Here is a 13021-nt window from a genome sequence, read left to right as displayed (position 1 = left end):
AATACATAAAACCACATCTAAATATGTCTGCCCTACTTCTAAGAAAAAAACCAGCATTTAAAAGATATAAGAAGGCACAATACTAGTACCTGCTTGTTGGGATTTTTTAAAAAATTCAAATTTTCTTACAACAGAAAACAATAGTTTATACACTTGCCCAAAACAATTCTTAAAAGTAGTAATTTTCACAAGAATTTTTTTTTTATACAAAATCCATTTTTCTCTAGCAAAGAACTCCCTATATATATTAGCTAATTCAGAGAACTGAAAGCAATCCTGTGGAGATGCAGAGGATATAATCATGGACAAAAAGGCTATTACAAAGATCAACAGATCATATTTTCTATCCCTTTTTCCCTCACAGAAAGACCTACACTTGTTTCTATCCCAGCTGATATCAGTCTAATTTCAAAACCTCTTATCAGTGAAGTTTTCAAAACCTTCCTCAAACCTCTAACCCAGTCCTTAGACATCCTTACTGTCGCAAGATATTTCCTAATGTCTAACCTAAATCTCCCTTGCTGATTTTAGTCTTTATTTGTTATGCCCACACAAGTTTGGTATTGTCTAGTTTGAACAACCACTGTTCTTTACAAATTTCCTCATGGATTATATTTTCTTTAGACAACTGATCATTCTCATAGCTCACCTGTAGTGAACTCTTTTCAACTGGCCCACATCTTCCTGCTCTGGATTGTCACGAATTGAGCTTCATCCTTTCAATTATCTAGTAGCAGAAATCAAATGTGTTCTGTCAACCCAATCATTGTACAGAAAACCTACAATGGGCAGCATTTCCCTCAAAGGTTATATTAGAAAAAGAAAATGCACTTCTATGTGTACCACAGTCTGGGTTATTATTGCAGATTGACACAAAGGACAGGTCACAAGGGCTCAGGTCTTGATCACGCTAAGTATGGTGTAGCAGCAACACTTATTTACTGAAGTGTAACTATCAGTAAGAGGCTCCAATGCAGGCTTTTTTTCACAAAGAAGAAAATACTTTATGTTTCTCAAAATTAACTTATAGAGAAACCCTGGCACACAGGTGCTCATATATATATATATATATGTGTGTGTGTGTGTGTGTCTGTATACATATCTTTATATACACTTATTTAACCTAAATCGTGCTTTCATGTTAGGCTAATGTAAGACTAGGATACAATTTCCCATTAGGAAAGGGCAGAATATATAGGAAAAAATAAATCAAAATCTCTGATGCTTTATGGCACCTTGTTAGTGTATATGTGTTCACATGTACTGCACAGGTGCGGTCTGGGGGAGATGCGTAGGTTGCTTTTCAACCAAAGGTGTCATTGCACTTTGTATGTGCTCTATGCATGAGACTGAACACACACTGCAGGTCTACTTTCCTAATTATATCTAGCAGACTGTGGTGTTGTGGTGACAGGGAATCAAGAACAAACAAGTATTTTGTAAGATTATGTAGGTCTTATCCCACCCACTACTGAGGGAGTGAATTGCAGGTTCAGTTGAGTATGTGAACAGGAGTCATCCCTTTGACTGCAGTTCTGACACACCAGTAAAGAGATGAATAATTCTAGGGATTAATTATCAGTTCTGGGAGGTGCAGCTCCACATATGAAAATGGCTCATTTAAATATATTAATCAGTCCTCCCCAAGAGTTAAATTAGCTAAAAACAGATAAAATGTAGCTCTTGCTGGATATGTAAATACAGCAAACTTAGAAGCAGAGGTACATTGGAGAGTCTGTTGTGTTCACAGTTTCTTTCAGTCCAACAAAGTAATGGAATGTTGACATTGATGTTTATTCCAAATTTGTTTCTGTGTCTTATTTTAGAAGAAATCTTTGCAGTTTACCCAGTCTCTGGAATTCTATCAAATTGTCAATATTTTTGCAGATACATTTCCCAATCGCAACAGTCAGCCCACTGGACTGGAAATATGCGCTTCATTTATATGATTTCCCATTCTTTATGCTCCAGTATTTTCCTGTATTTTAATTATAGCAGACATTTCTACATAGTTTTACAGCTATAAAAGTTTTTTTAGTTTGAAAGCCTTTGCCTGTATAGCAATAAAAGATGAAGCAGGATCTCAACACATTTTCTCCACATCATGTGAAGAACTCTTGTCTGTGAGATACTGAATTACTTCAAAGTCTCCCTATGACTATAAAAAGTGATAAATTTTCTGTGTAGATGTGTGGGTGCACAAGTGTGTTTAAAGTACGACTTTCTGAAGATGTCAGCCTTAATGATCTTGAGCAAGATATATACCCATAGCTATATATATGTGTGCATATATTTATTCACATCTATAGATATACATATACTTATATAGATGGATGTGTATACTTATGCACTCACACATCCCACAATAAAAGCCCAACAATTCAAAACCACAGAATGTTGAAATACACTGTAGCATATCTCACAATAAAGATTGTTGCTATAAGGGTACAATGCTTCCTATTTAAGGGAGTTACTTTTCGGTAGAGCGTTTTGGTTTGGATCTTTTGGTTTTTTGGGTTTGTTTTTTGACTACCTGACAGTTCTGCCATGCTATTTTACAGTAGGCAGAGTGATATTGAAGTTTAGGAAAAAATAGTAAAGAACCCCTACAGAATTATATTTCACAAACAGCCATATACATAATAAATATATATGTGTGCTTGTTCCAATAACCAAAGAATAATTCTTGATAGTCATTGATAACTCATTAATTTGTTATTTTTGTTTTCAGAACATCACAGTATTTCACAGACATCAGAACCTTCACACGGATCCAAACTTACAAGGAGAGAGAGATATCAGGAGTTAAAACAATTTTTCTCCACAGGATTTTGTTCTATTTTTTTTTCCTGCCTTCACAGCTAGAAGAAAACTGTGGAACCATCATCTTGATTAAAATGCAGAGAACATAAGTACCTATTTTATTTTCTTGTTTCAGTTTTCTCCATAGCAATAGGTCATTTACAGCATATTTTTGTCATTATTTCTAGCTGCATACTGTGACAGAAAGAATCCTGCTCCCGGTCCCCATGATGCCTTTCTAAAGTGGCTATATGCACCTCACTTGGCCTTTCCTAAACCTCCTCCTTTTAAATGAGCTTGGGAAAAGTTGTTTCTGAAACAGCAATTCAGCTAATTTTCTGAGCCTAGAGGAATACAGTTAACTGATTTATTGCCCTGTGGAAGTTGTAATTGTTGCAAAACACGATGTATTCCCAGAACAGTGATATAAGTATGTCACTTGGAAAATATGCCTCCCAGCATTCCACTGAAATTAATGAAGCATCATTAAATAGTTGCAGTTCTTAAGCATGTTGCACATCCCAGCATGCAAAGAGTTATTGACAAACTTTGAGATGTCAAGAGATAATATTTGTAGAATCATAGCTAAATAGAGTAATAGTTGCTGAAGGAATGTTTTAATAATATACCAAGTTTCAGATCTTTAACATACACTGCCTGTAACTTTGAGAGCCTGTAACAGAAAATGATAAATGGTTGGGCTGCCTGCAAGCATGCAAGTAACTTCAGCTATTACAAATTATCAGGAAAAAATTACCCTCTTCACCCCCCCCCACTCCTAAAAAAAAAAAAAAAAAAAAAAAAAGGTTAGGAATACTTGCACAACTAAGGATACTGTTTCCAAAAGGTTCACTTGCTAACAAACAAGGAAAAAAAAGAAAAAAACCAAAACAACCAAATCATTCTCTAATACCCATTTGAAATATTTTGTCAGAATATATAAAGACAACCAGAAACAAGTTTTTCTATTAGCACTGGTAATCTATCTAATTAAATTTAAAAATAGGACACAATTTTCAAGACCATGCAACAAACATTTTCAGTACTCTCTAAAATTCAGATTTAGATGATTACATAAAACACCAAGTTTAAAATATAATTAACAGCTCTCATTTGAGGTTGATTTTGAAATTTAAGCCACAAAAAAAACCACATTTTCAAAAGATGATATAGTTGAATGAATTGACAAGTACACTCAAATTTGGAATGTTAACTTTTACCATATGTTAAGTATTATACTGTAATCTTTCATGAAGACTAAAGCCACATTTCAGCGAAAGTTCATCAGTTGTCCAAGTTCCACTTACTATTCTGTAATGTGGCTTGACTATGATCAAGTCAGCAGAATCTTAAAGGAAAATCAGAATTAGGGAGATTTACAGCATCGTGAACTTGATCACACACTGACAGAATTAGAAAGTAGAGCAAGCTTACTTTCACAAAGGAAATCTAACTTTGTAATCATGAAAATGTATCCTGGACATCTAGTTTTGACTTAGCCATCTGAATTACGCATCTCTTCTAAGCACAGCTACAATATGCACATTACAACGTAGGCTTTATGAAAACAGGTTGGTTTGGCAACTATTATTTGCCCTTTTAATATGAAAAATTATTTCAATGGTCCGTTGATGCTGTGAGTAATACAAGTAATCCAGAAATAAACAATACTTATAATCTCCATTTTCTGAATCAGTTTATTTACGCAGTGCATAAATGGAGCATACTCTAGTTTTCATGCCAACAGACCAACATTCCATTATGTGTCACATTTTTGTCTAAAAGGTACTTACTACTCTCCATCTGGCTGTATTCTAAGAAATATTGGAATCCTAATAGTCTGTCTTTACTTATGCCAGACAAATGGCTGAGAACTTATTGATTTAGACTTTATTTCATATAATGAACTGTCAATCAAAGTGCAAGCAGGTATTCTATTATGGTTACTAAGTACTTAATTATCATTTCATATTATTTACTATTCTTAAAGTGGCAGAACAGCACACAAAACACCTGAAATGGCTATAGAAACAGAAAAAAATTGGCATGAGATATGTGAGAAAAGCTAGCAATGAGCAAGTGCTGCTGGCAAGTAAATATTGGAGGCAGATCACATATACACATAAAACATGAGAGACATGGTACTAAGTGCTTGTAATCACTTTTCTATTAAGTGTTTTCAGGATAGCTGGAATTCTTGGGCTTCTCTTCAAAGAACATAAAAAACTATTTACATTTCTAGAACATTTTCAACATACTAATTTTCTGCAAAGTTCACTTCCTGACACACTTTAAGAAAGAAGGAGGAAAAAAAAATAAAAAGCTGCCTTTCAATCAGCCTTCAGATAACTACTCAAACAGACACCATCCACCTGAAACAGGCAAAATTTTAAGGATTCTGTATTGATCAGATCACTATCTCACAAAGTTTAATAGCAATTCATGAACTGAAATGATAAATAAAAAACATAAATATCTGCATAACCAAATATTCCCAGTCTTACAAACTATCAAAAGCAGAAGACTGAACTCTTTGTTTCATGTATCCTGATCATTTCCCCTGAAACTGTGAAGAGAACAGTCATTTCACCAGGATTCTACAGAAAGTAAAGAGCACAGATACCACCTATATAATAACTTAAATTAGCATCTATTTTAAGGAAAACAACACCAACAAGAAGTAATAGAAGAATAAGAACTAATAGAAGAAGAAGAAAAGAAGAAGAAGAAGAAGAAAAAAAGAAAAGAAGAAGAAGAACAACAACAAGGTAAAAAAAAAAATAATAATAATAAGCCACGACTTTACAGCTTCTAATTATTTAGGAAACAAGGTGTGAGTTTCCAAGTTATACAAAATCGTGTCAAAATAGCAATAAAAAAATTTACCAATTTGAGAACTATATCTTTTGGTCTTAAGTAATCTTTGCACAAATTATTTTAAAACCTCTACAATGAAATAAAACAAAAATAAATTTAAACTCCTAACAGCTAACATCATCACAATTTTGTCCCTGTGATAGTGACATTCAGCTTATAACGGTAAGTATGAATCCAAAATACCAACTGAAAACTAAGTGGATATGAAGAAGAATTCAGAACTCAGAAGAATTTAGCAATTATAAATCTTAAGGATTTTTGTGCTATGAAATTCCACTCATTCTAAGAAAATTCCACAGAGCAATTTTCTGAGAAAGTGTTTCACTATACAAACCTACTTAATACTGAAAATTTGTATTTTAGTAATTTGGATGAGGGGAAAGCAAATAATTCCACAAAAAATAAAAACCTTTTGTGAGCCTGATGGGGTTATTAATTATCTCAAACAAGGAGAGTGCTATTGTTCAGTTACACCCTCTCTACTGCCATTTATTTCATTTAGAAGGCACTCATATACCAGGGTGATGGATGGCAACCTACAGTAAATAGATTTGGAATAGATTTAATGCTTGCCTTCCCAGTCAAAATTCTAAGACTTTGTGAAATGGAAAGGGGTTTGGTCCTTTATTCCTCTCCTTTCAATTGGCTATTCATTGGTTAGCTGACAACAGAAGGAAGTAACCATCCATCATCTTCAATAGGGAGCCAAGGCAAGCAAAAGAAAATCTTAATAATGCTCTGCCAAAAACAGTAGGGAAAAAGCATTGTAATTTTTAGATGCAAGAATGATACTCAGATCCGTGATTTTTATCACACAGAGTATCATCATAGAGAGCTATTCACATCTGTTATAAAGGAGAACTACACACTTTTTAATTTACTCAGTCTTGCTAGTTTGAATGCCTCCTGCATCACTTTCCAAGGTAAAATGAAGGCATTGAACTCTGACCAGGACAAAACCATTTATGTAATAAAACTTTATTGACTGAGAGCATGAATCTTATTAATTTGACTTTAGAATTCAGAAAAGAAAGAATAACAGGTGTCCAGCACCGCAGCACAATGATAATGATTTCTTGCATTGAATTAATAGCAATGAAACATGCCTGATTTCAGCAGCTGTTGGAAGCAGCAGGGTTGCTTCTGCCAGAATAAAGAGAGACTCCCACCTCCCCAGATAAATGCATTCAAATCAAACAGTGCATACCAACAGTCGGCAGTGCCCTGCTCTAGTGTTAACAGTGATTAATCACATCCCTGATTGGTTCTCAACTGTCTTCACTTCCAGCCTTGCTGTGGACAAGATCACCGAGCAGCTCATTAAAAGAGCTGTACATGAGCTGCAGGAGGGAAGGATGGTGATCCCTGAAGAATTGTTATAATCAGTATGAGGCCTTTCAGCACTTTATATAAGCTTAACTGAGGTCAGGTGTCAGTGATTGCCCACACCTCTCCCGAGGCCGATACCACTTTGTGCCCTGCTACTGACAATACCCTCCAAGTAGCACAATTCCATTTTATTGGTGGAACATTTGTGGGAACTGCAGCATGGGGAAAAAAAGACCATTGACTCTATGCACTTAATAAGTGGTCTGCAAGTACTGGAGTTTAGGAATACAGAAAAATGGATAGAATATGGGCAGATAGTTATCCAGCTGTACCAACTGGGTAATTTGTCACAGGTACGTTATTATTTAACCCATCTTTTGCAGTCTGTTATTTTAACCTTCTACTAGCTAGATATCCATTTTAAATTACTCATGCCATCCATCTTTATAGACAATAGAGAAAGATCCTTCAGCAAATAATTCAAATACCAGAAAATAGACCCCTAGGAAGCATGATTCACTCCCTTGAGATTTTTATTTTTTTCCACTGACCATAGACAGCCCTGGATTATTAGTTTTGATCTAGCACCTAACTTTTAGATGGGCAGCTTATGTGAGTGATAACAAATTTCTCTGTAATTGAATTATGATATTAGTGCCTAGCAACTTAAAGTTGTTGGCCCACCTATTTCTATCGTTGGTTCTCAGCCCATAGGTTTTGGTCAGGTTGTCAGAAATATTTGCAATGCCACTGGACATTAGACCAACTGACCACATATGTCCAGTGGGACATTGGCCTTAAAAAGGCTTTCAAGGATCACTGGTGTCTCCTCTCAGAGTAATTTATATTAGGCATTGTAAAGACCCTGTATTTATTTAATTAATGCATTATTAAGCATTCCTCAAAACCACATTCTTCCCTCCTTTCTGCTCTCTGACCTGACACAGATGTTGGTATCTCTTAAAAGCTCTCTCTGAGCTCATCCACTGCTGTAAGAAACCAGTCTTTTGAAAATTGAAAAAAAACTTAAATCTGTGTACAAAATACTGTGGAGGTCACCTCATTAAAGTTTGCCTCTAAGTTACTGAAAGTAACAAACCAAAGAGTTTTAAAGGCATCTGTTACTTAGCCACACATCCTTGTGGATTTTGGTCTCTCTAACTCCTGACAGCTGCTTAAGTCATTACCATATCCTCATCAACGTAATCAGTACCCTAAGGCTGCCCTACCTCTCAAATTCACAATCTGCAATGCTGCTCACTTCAGTGCTTTGGGGTATATTAGCAACCCAAGCTTTTTCTGCTTTGATGTGCATGTTCTATACCACTGACCCCAAAATATGCAGGTCTAATGAATTAGCTTTAATAGTTTTTTTACCCACTTAAATGTTTTTAATTGGCTATACTACTATGTGTCTTGAACTACACTGAAAAGTTCACAGCATAGATGCTAATGGTGCCTTTCTAATTACTGCATAATGAACAAAGGTCTGTCTGAGCAATTTCAGAGGTTAGACTTCATAATTAAGAATCCCATTTTAATAAAAATCAACTTAAAAATTTCACACACTTAATAGAAATAATATACACCATAAAACAATATTTTAAAAATATCTGGGGATTTAAAAATATTTTTATAAGTTCTTTTAGTTACAAAAAATGAATATTTTCTTCATTTCCTTTTAATCTACCTGCCAACAGCCAAAACCTCAGCTTTATCACATTGTCCCTGAAGTGCACTTAACTTGCATGGATCACTGCTCTGGGGCTGGACTTGATTTTTCTTTTCACTTACTTAAGGGAGCACTGATAACTGAGGGGCAGAGTCACGCCAGCTACAGGCAAATTTTACATCATTGTCTGTATGCACAAGAAGCAAATTATTTGTCTCAGAAAACTACAACGTTATTTCAAGCTAAATTCTATTATTTCTCCAAGACTTCCAGTTGCAGGGGTATCAGTAAAGATATTATTTCTAATGCGGACAGAAAATGTAGCAGCTGGTTCTATTTCATCCCCTGTGCCAAACTGCTTTGTTCATCAACGGCATTTGTTAAAACAGCTTTGCATCGCTGCTAGTCTGCTAGACCTGAGATCATGGCAGGAAGATTAAAGTTTAGGAGTAGGGTAGATGAAAAGGATGGAAAGTCCTGTTGTAATGTGTAAACACCGTGGATTAGATATGAAAAAGTTCCAGTATCAGTTATTTCCATCAAAACACCAGTTTTCTTCTCCTTTTATGTTCCTTATGTTATATTAGGTTAGAAAAATATTCATACACCTGTGTTGCACACATTAGCTATCATTAAGACACCTGATGTTAGGATATCTAATATGGTTGAATGAGCAGCTACAAGAATATGTGAAGTTCAATCACAAAAAGCATTGGGCATTTCACTACCATTTCAATTTAAATATTTAGGTACAAATTCACAGCAAGGGTATGTTATATCTCACTTGAATTCCTAAAAGATAGTTGCAATCACATTCAGTTTCCTGACACATTTCCATCTGGCCCTAAGCATTTTGTTTTTTTGTGTTTATTAAATATTTCCTTTAGAAACTAAAACACTAGTTGCAGAGTTTGCAACTAAATACACGTTAGCAGGAAAATCAGATAACATACAGCTTCTGATAAAATTAACAATGTGGTACCAATAGTCCAGGCATACTAAATTTTTTTTGACTGCCAGAAGTCTACATTATATTCAGATCAGTTAAAACCTGCATGTATCTAGGGCTTCACCTCCATGAACATTTTTGTTTGAATCAGGAGCGAGTTTTAGAAATGAAGATACAGCTGGTGTTCACTGACTGAGACTGAGCTCACAATGTGCAGAGGCTTGAAACTGCAGGAACTGCTTCACACAAACTGCTTCTGGTGAATGGTAAAGGGAGTTCCTGCATTCCAGGACATTCAGCACAGGACAAGACAAGAGCCAGACTCAGAAAAATTCTAAAAATTCATCAGGTTTAAACGTCAGGACCTCAGCATCAGTTGCTTCACTCTAAGGTGGTGGTGGAAGACAAGTCACACTTGTCTCTTGTCTGCTCATCACACTTGCAAGAGGAAGAAGAAAAACATCAGGCATTTTTTTTTTTACTTAAGAGGTAAGTTCTTAGACTGCAAATTCCAATTTTTTTTCTGACATACTGTTCTACAGCAAAAGATCTGAATGGCTTAGGGTTAAAAAACCTTGGTCACAGCCCTACACAAAAGTTGAAGAGCTGAAACAATCCTTCAGACTTCCACTTTTTAACCAATATCCAGAGGTCAGGAAGAAGACAATGTATATTCCTTGACTCTTCCTTGCTGTTCTCTTTAGAATCCTAAACACTACCACCTTCTCTTTATGAACAACATCTGACAAAGCACCTCTGCAAAGTCTGAGGTCTAAAGGGATACAATGAAACTTGAGGGAATTTTAAAATATTTTAATAGTTAGCAGCCAGACATGTCTTAACCAGTATTTTTATATATTTTTCCTCACAGAACCACAAAATTATGACTACATCACCACTACACCACACCACTACACCACCAATTACTGTAAAAAATACATCACAGCCTCATCTCTATACAATTATTATCCATTCTCATTTATGTAGCCTGTGTAATTTCATTAAAAAGCATGTTTGTGGAGATGAGTGGTTATTACTTTTATTCCTGTCTTAATGAATACTGCTTTCTTCCATGAACTTTACTATATATGCATAAAAATTTCGAACTGATTATTGAGTAATCCTTTAAGGGTATGGTGAATTCTGAACTGACATTCATTTCACTACCTGCAAAATTAATGCAGAAATAAGCAGCTAAGTGATGCAGATTTTAAAACAGAATTGCATATCACAGGGAGAAAGTATTTTGGTCACTGAAACTGTATAATACCTATTGAATAGAGTTTCATTGATTGGTTAAATTCCAGTTAGGAAGAACACATGTGATCACTTTTTTTCCTAGAAGTGAATCACCATTCTTGTGAGTAAACTGATTTTTGGATGGAATATAGCAAGGGAGTATCACTGGGACACAGCAGGGGAAAGGACACTGTCAGATAAACCAATACAGCTTTCTATCATGCAGAGTTGACAAAGGAGTGGAGGGGTAAGTGAAATTCCCAACAGTCTTCAGATAGTATTCCATTTACTGGGTGGGTTTTGTGACTACTTAATGCAGCTTCTATTCCTGCCTGTAAATTCCTGTTATATGAAAAGATTTTTTTCACAGGTGAAAGTAAGAAGGAAAATAAGAATTTATGTCCAACTTCCTCATATATGCATCTTCTTAAATATACCCATTGCTGAAATAAATAAAACAAATAAATAAAACAAACAAAAAAACCACTATAAACTCAGCAAAAATCTATTTCATAATGTGCTTAGGATTATCCAATTTCAATTTTGTGAGATTGGACCAAAGATAATTATGTCTTGACATGAAAAAAAATAAAAAAAAAATAATGGCTTTAGAACAAAGGAAGTCTTCACCCTCTCACTTGGTACATATTTACATTTAATTTTCATGCTTAAAGGACTTGTATTTCAATCTCCAAAATGAACTTTAATGCAAACTGAGGGTAAAGATCATCATCTTCATTAAGCATCAACCAGCAATCAAACAAATAAGAACATTTCAAAGAAGATTTCCCACCCTGCAGGGTTCCAGTGAAGGAACTAATAAAGTGAAATATGAAAAATAAAACTGTTCTTCAAGAAGAACAGATCTAATTAAAAGGAAGACCTAACAACTTCATGGATTAATTGGGAACCAACTGAGATAATTAGACCTCTGGGAATAAGATTACACCCATCATAAACTGCTTTTTTCACAACTACAGGTTAAGTGCTTAAAGCTTTAATTGGGGGCAGCACTAAGAGGAAAATGGAACTTGCACAGAAGAATTAATATTTGGGGAAGCAATATCCTGAAGTACTTTGGCATCGTTAAAAACCACACTATTATTTTTTCCCCAAGTGCATGGGATTCTGGAGCCAAGTGGACAACTGTGGTTAGTATTTGTACCAATCAAAAAATGCTCACACCATTATACTTTGACCTGTAAACTACATGTAGCTACTCTGTACATTAGTAGTTCAAATACAGTCTCATCCTCTGAGATTAGTTCAAATGAGGTGTTATTTTAACATATAGTTTCTGCAGTCAAACCATGTCTTTCAAGAGAAATATACCCTGAGAACACAACAATAAATTAGAAAGAAAAAAAGAGAAAAAAAAGAGAACCTAAAGACTGGGTAAACTGCTTCAAAGAAGAACTGCTTCTCAGAATTGCTCCAAGCACTAATTTCAATTAAACCATTTGATACTGAAACAGTTTAATACCATAATACAAAAGTAATGGAAACTTTGGCATCCATCTGACAAATTGTGTGACCATTAAATATCTTGAAAAGCACAGTGGGAAAGTTTAATAATACAACACAAAAGGTGGTCAGAGTCTCTGCTTTAATCCCCCTTTAAGGGTTGGAAGACACCTGCAGAAGAAAAAAATCTGTATTTTCTAAAATCTCCATATGTTCCTTCCCAAATGATAATATTCAATATAAAGCCAAATTCTTTTCAATTACTAATTTTATTTGCTTGCAAAACAACATACTTCAGCTAACTCACCGTCTTTTTTTTTTTTTTTTTTTTTTGAGATCAATATAAACTGATGGGAAGTTTGAATTCTTCAACTGTTTTAAAACACCATGGAGTACACATGGGATTGAATTTACTGGGACATAATTTTGATGTTAAACAAGTTATATGACCCAAAAAAAATCCAGAAAGTTAGCAGTGTGCTTAATCACTGATAGAAACCTAATCTAAAAAATTTTGAAGAATGTTTTTTGATTTTGATTTCTGCTTCAGTGGGTTTTAAATATGTTGCAAGGTGCTTCTCTGAATATGTATGGTATAGTCCATGGCTATTTTTCCAATGCACTCCTATTTTTTCAGAAGGTCTCAAACCATTCACATTCACTTCTCTTTTGCTGCCTTTGTCAATCTG

At 34.9% G+C, this 13021-nt stretch overlaps 1 protein-coding gene across 8 annotated transcripts in view; it reads right to left on the bottom strand.

The window, feature by feature from the left end:
• Positions 1-13021, bottom strand: part of PCDH9 (protocadherin 9) — a 669079-nt gene that overhangs the window by 307390 nt on the left and 348668 nt on the right. The window lies entirely within an intron of this gene.

This window comes from Pyrgilauda ruficollis, unplaced genomic scaffold (assembly GCF_017590135.1).
Source record: "Pyrgilauda ruficollis isolate IOZ18807 unplaced genomic scaffold, ASM1759013v1 scaffold82, whole genome shotgun sequence".
NCBI lineage: Eukaryota > Metazoa > Chordata > Aves > Passeriformes > Passeridae > Pyrgilauda > Pyrgilauda ruficollis.
This window is presented reverse-complemented; position numbering and strand designations above follow the sequence as displayed.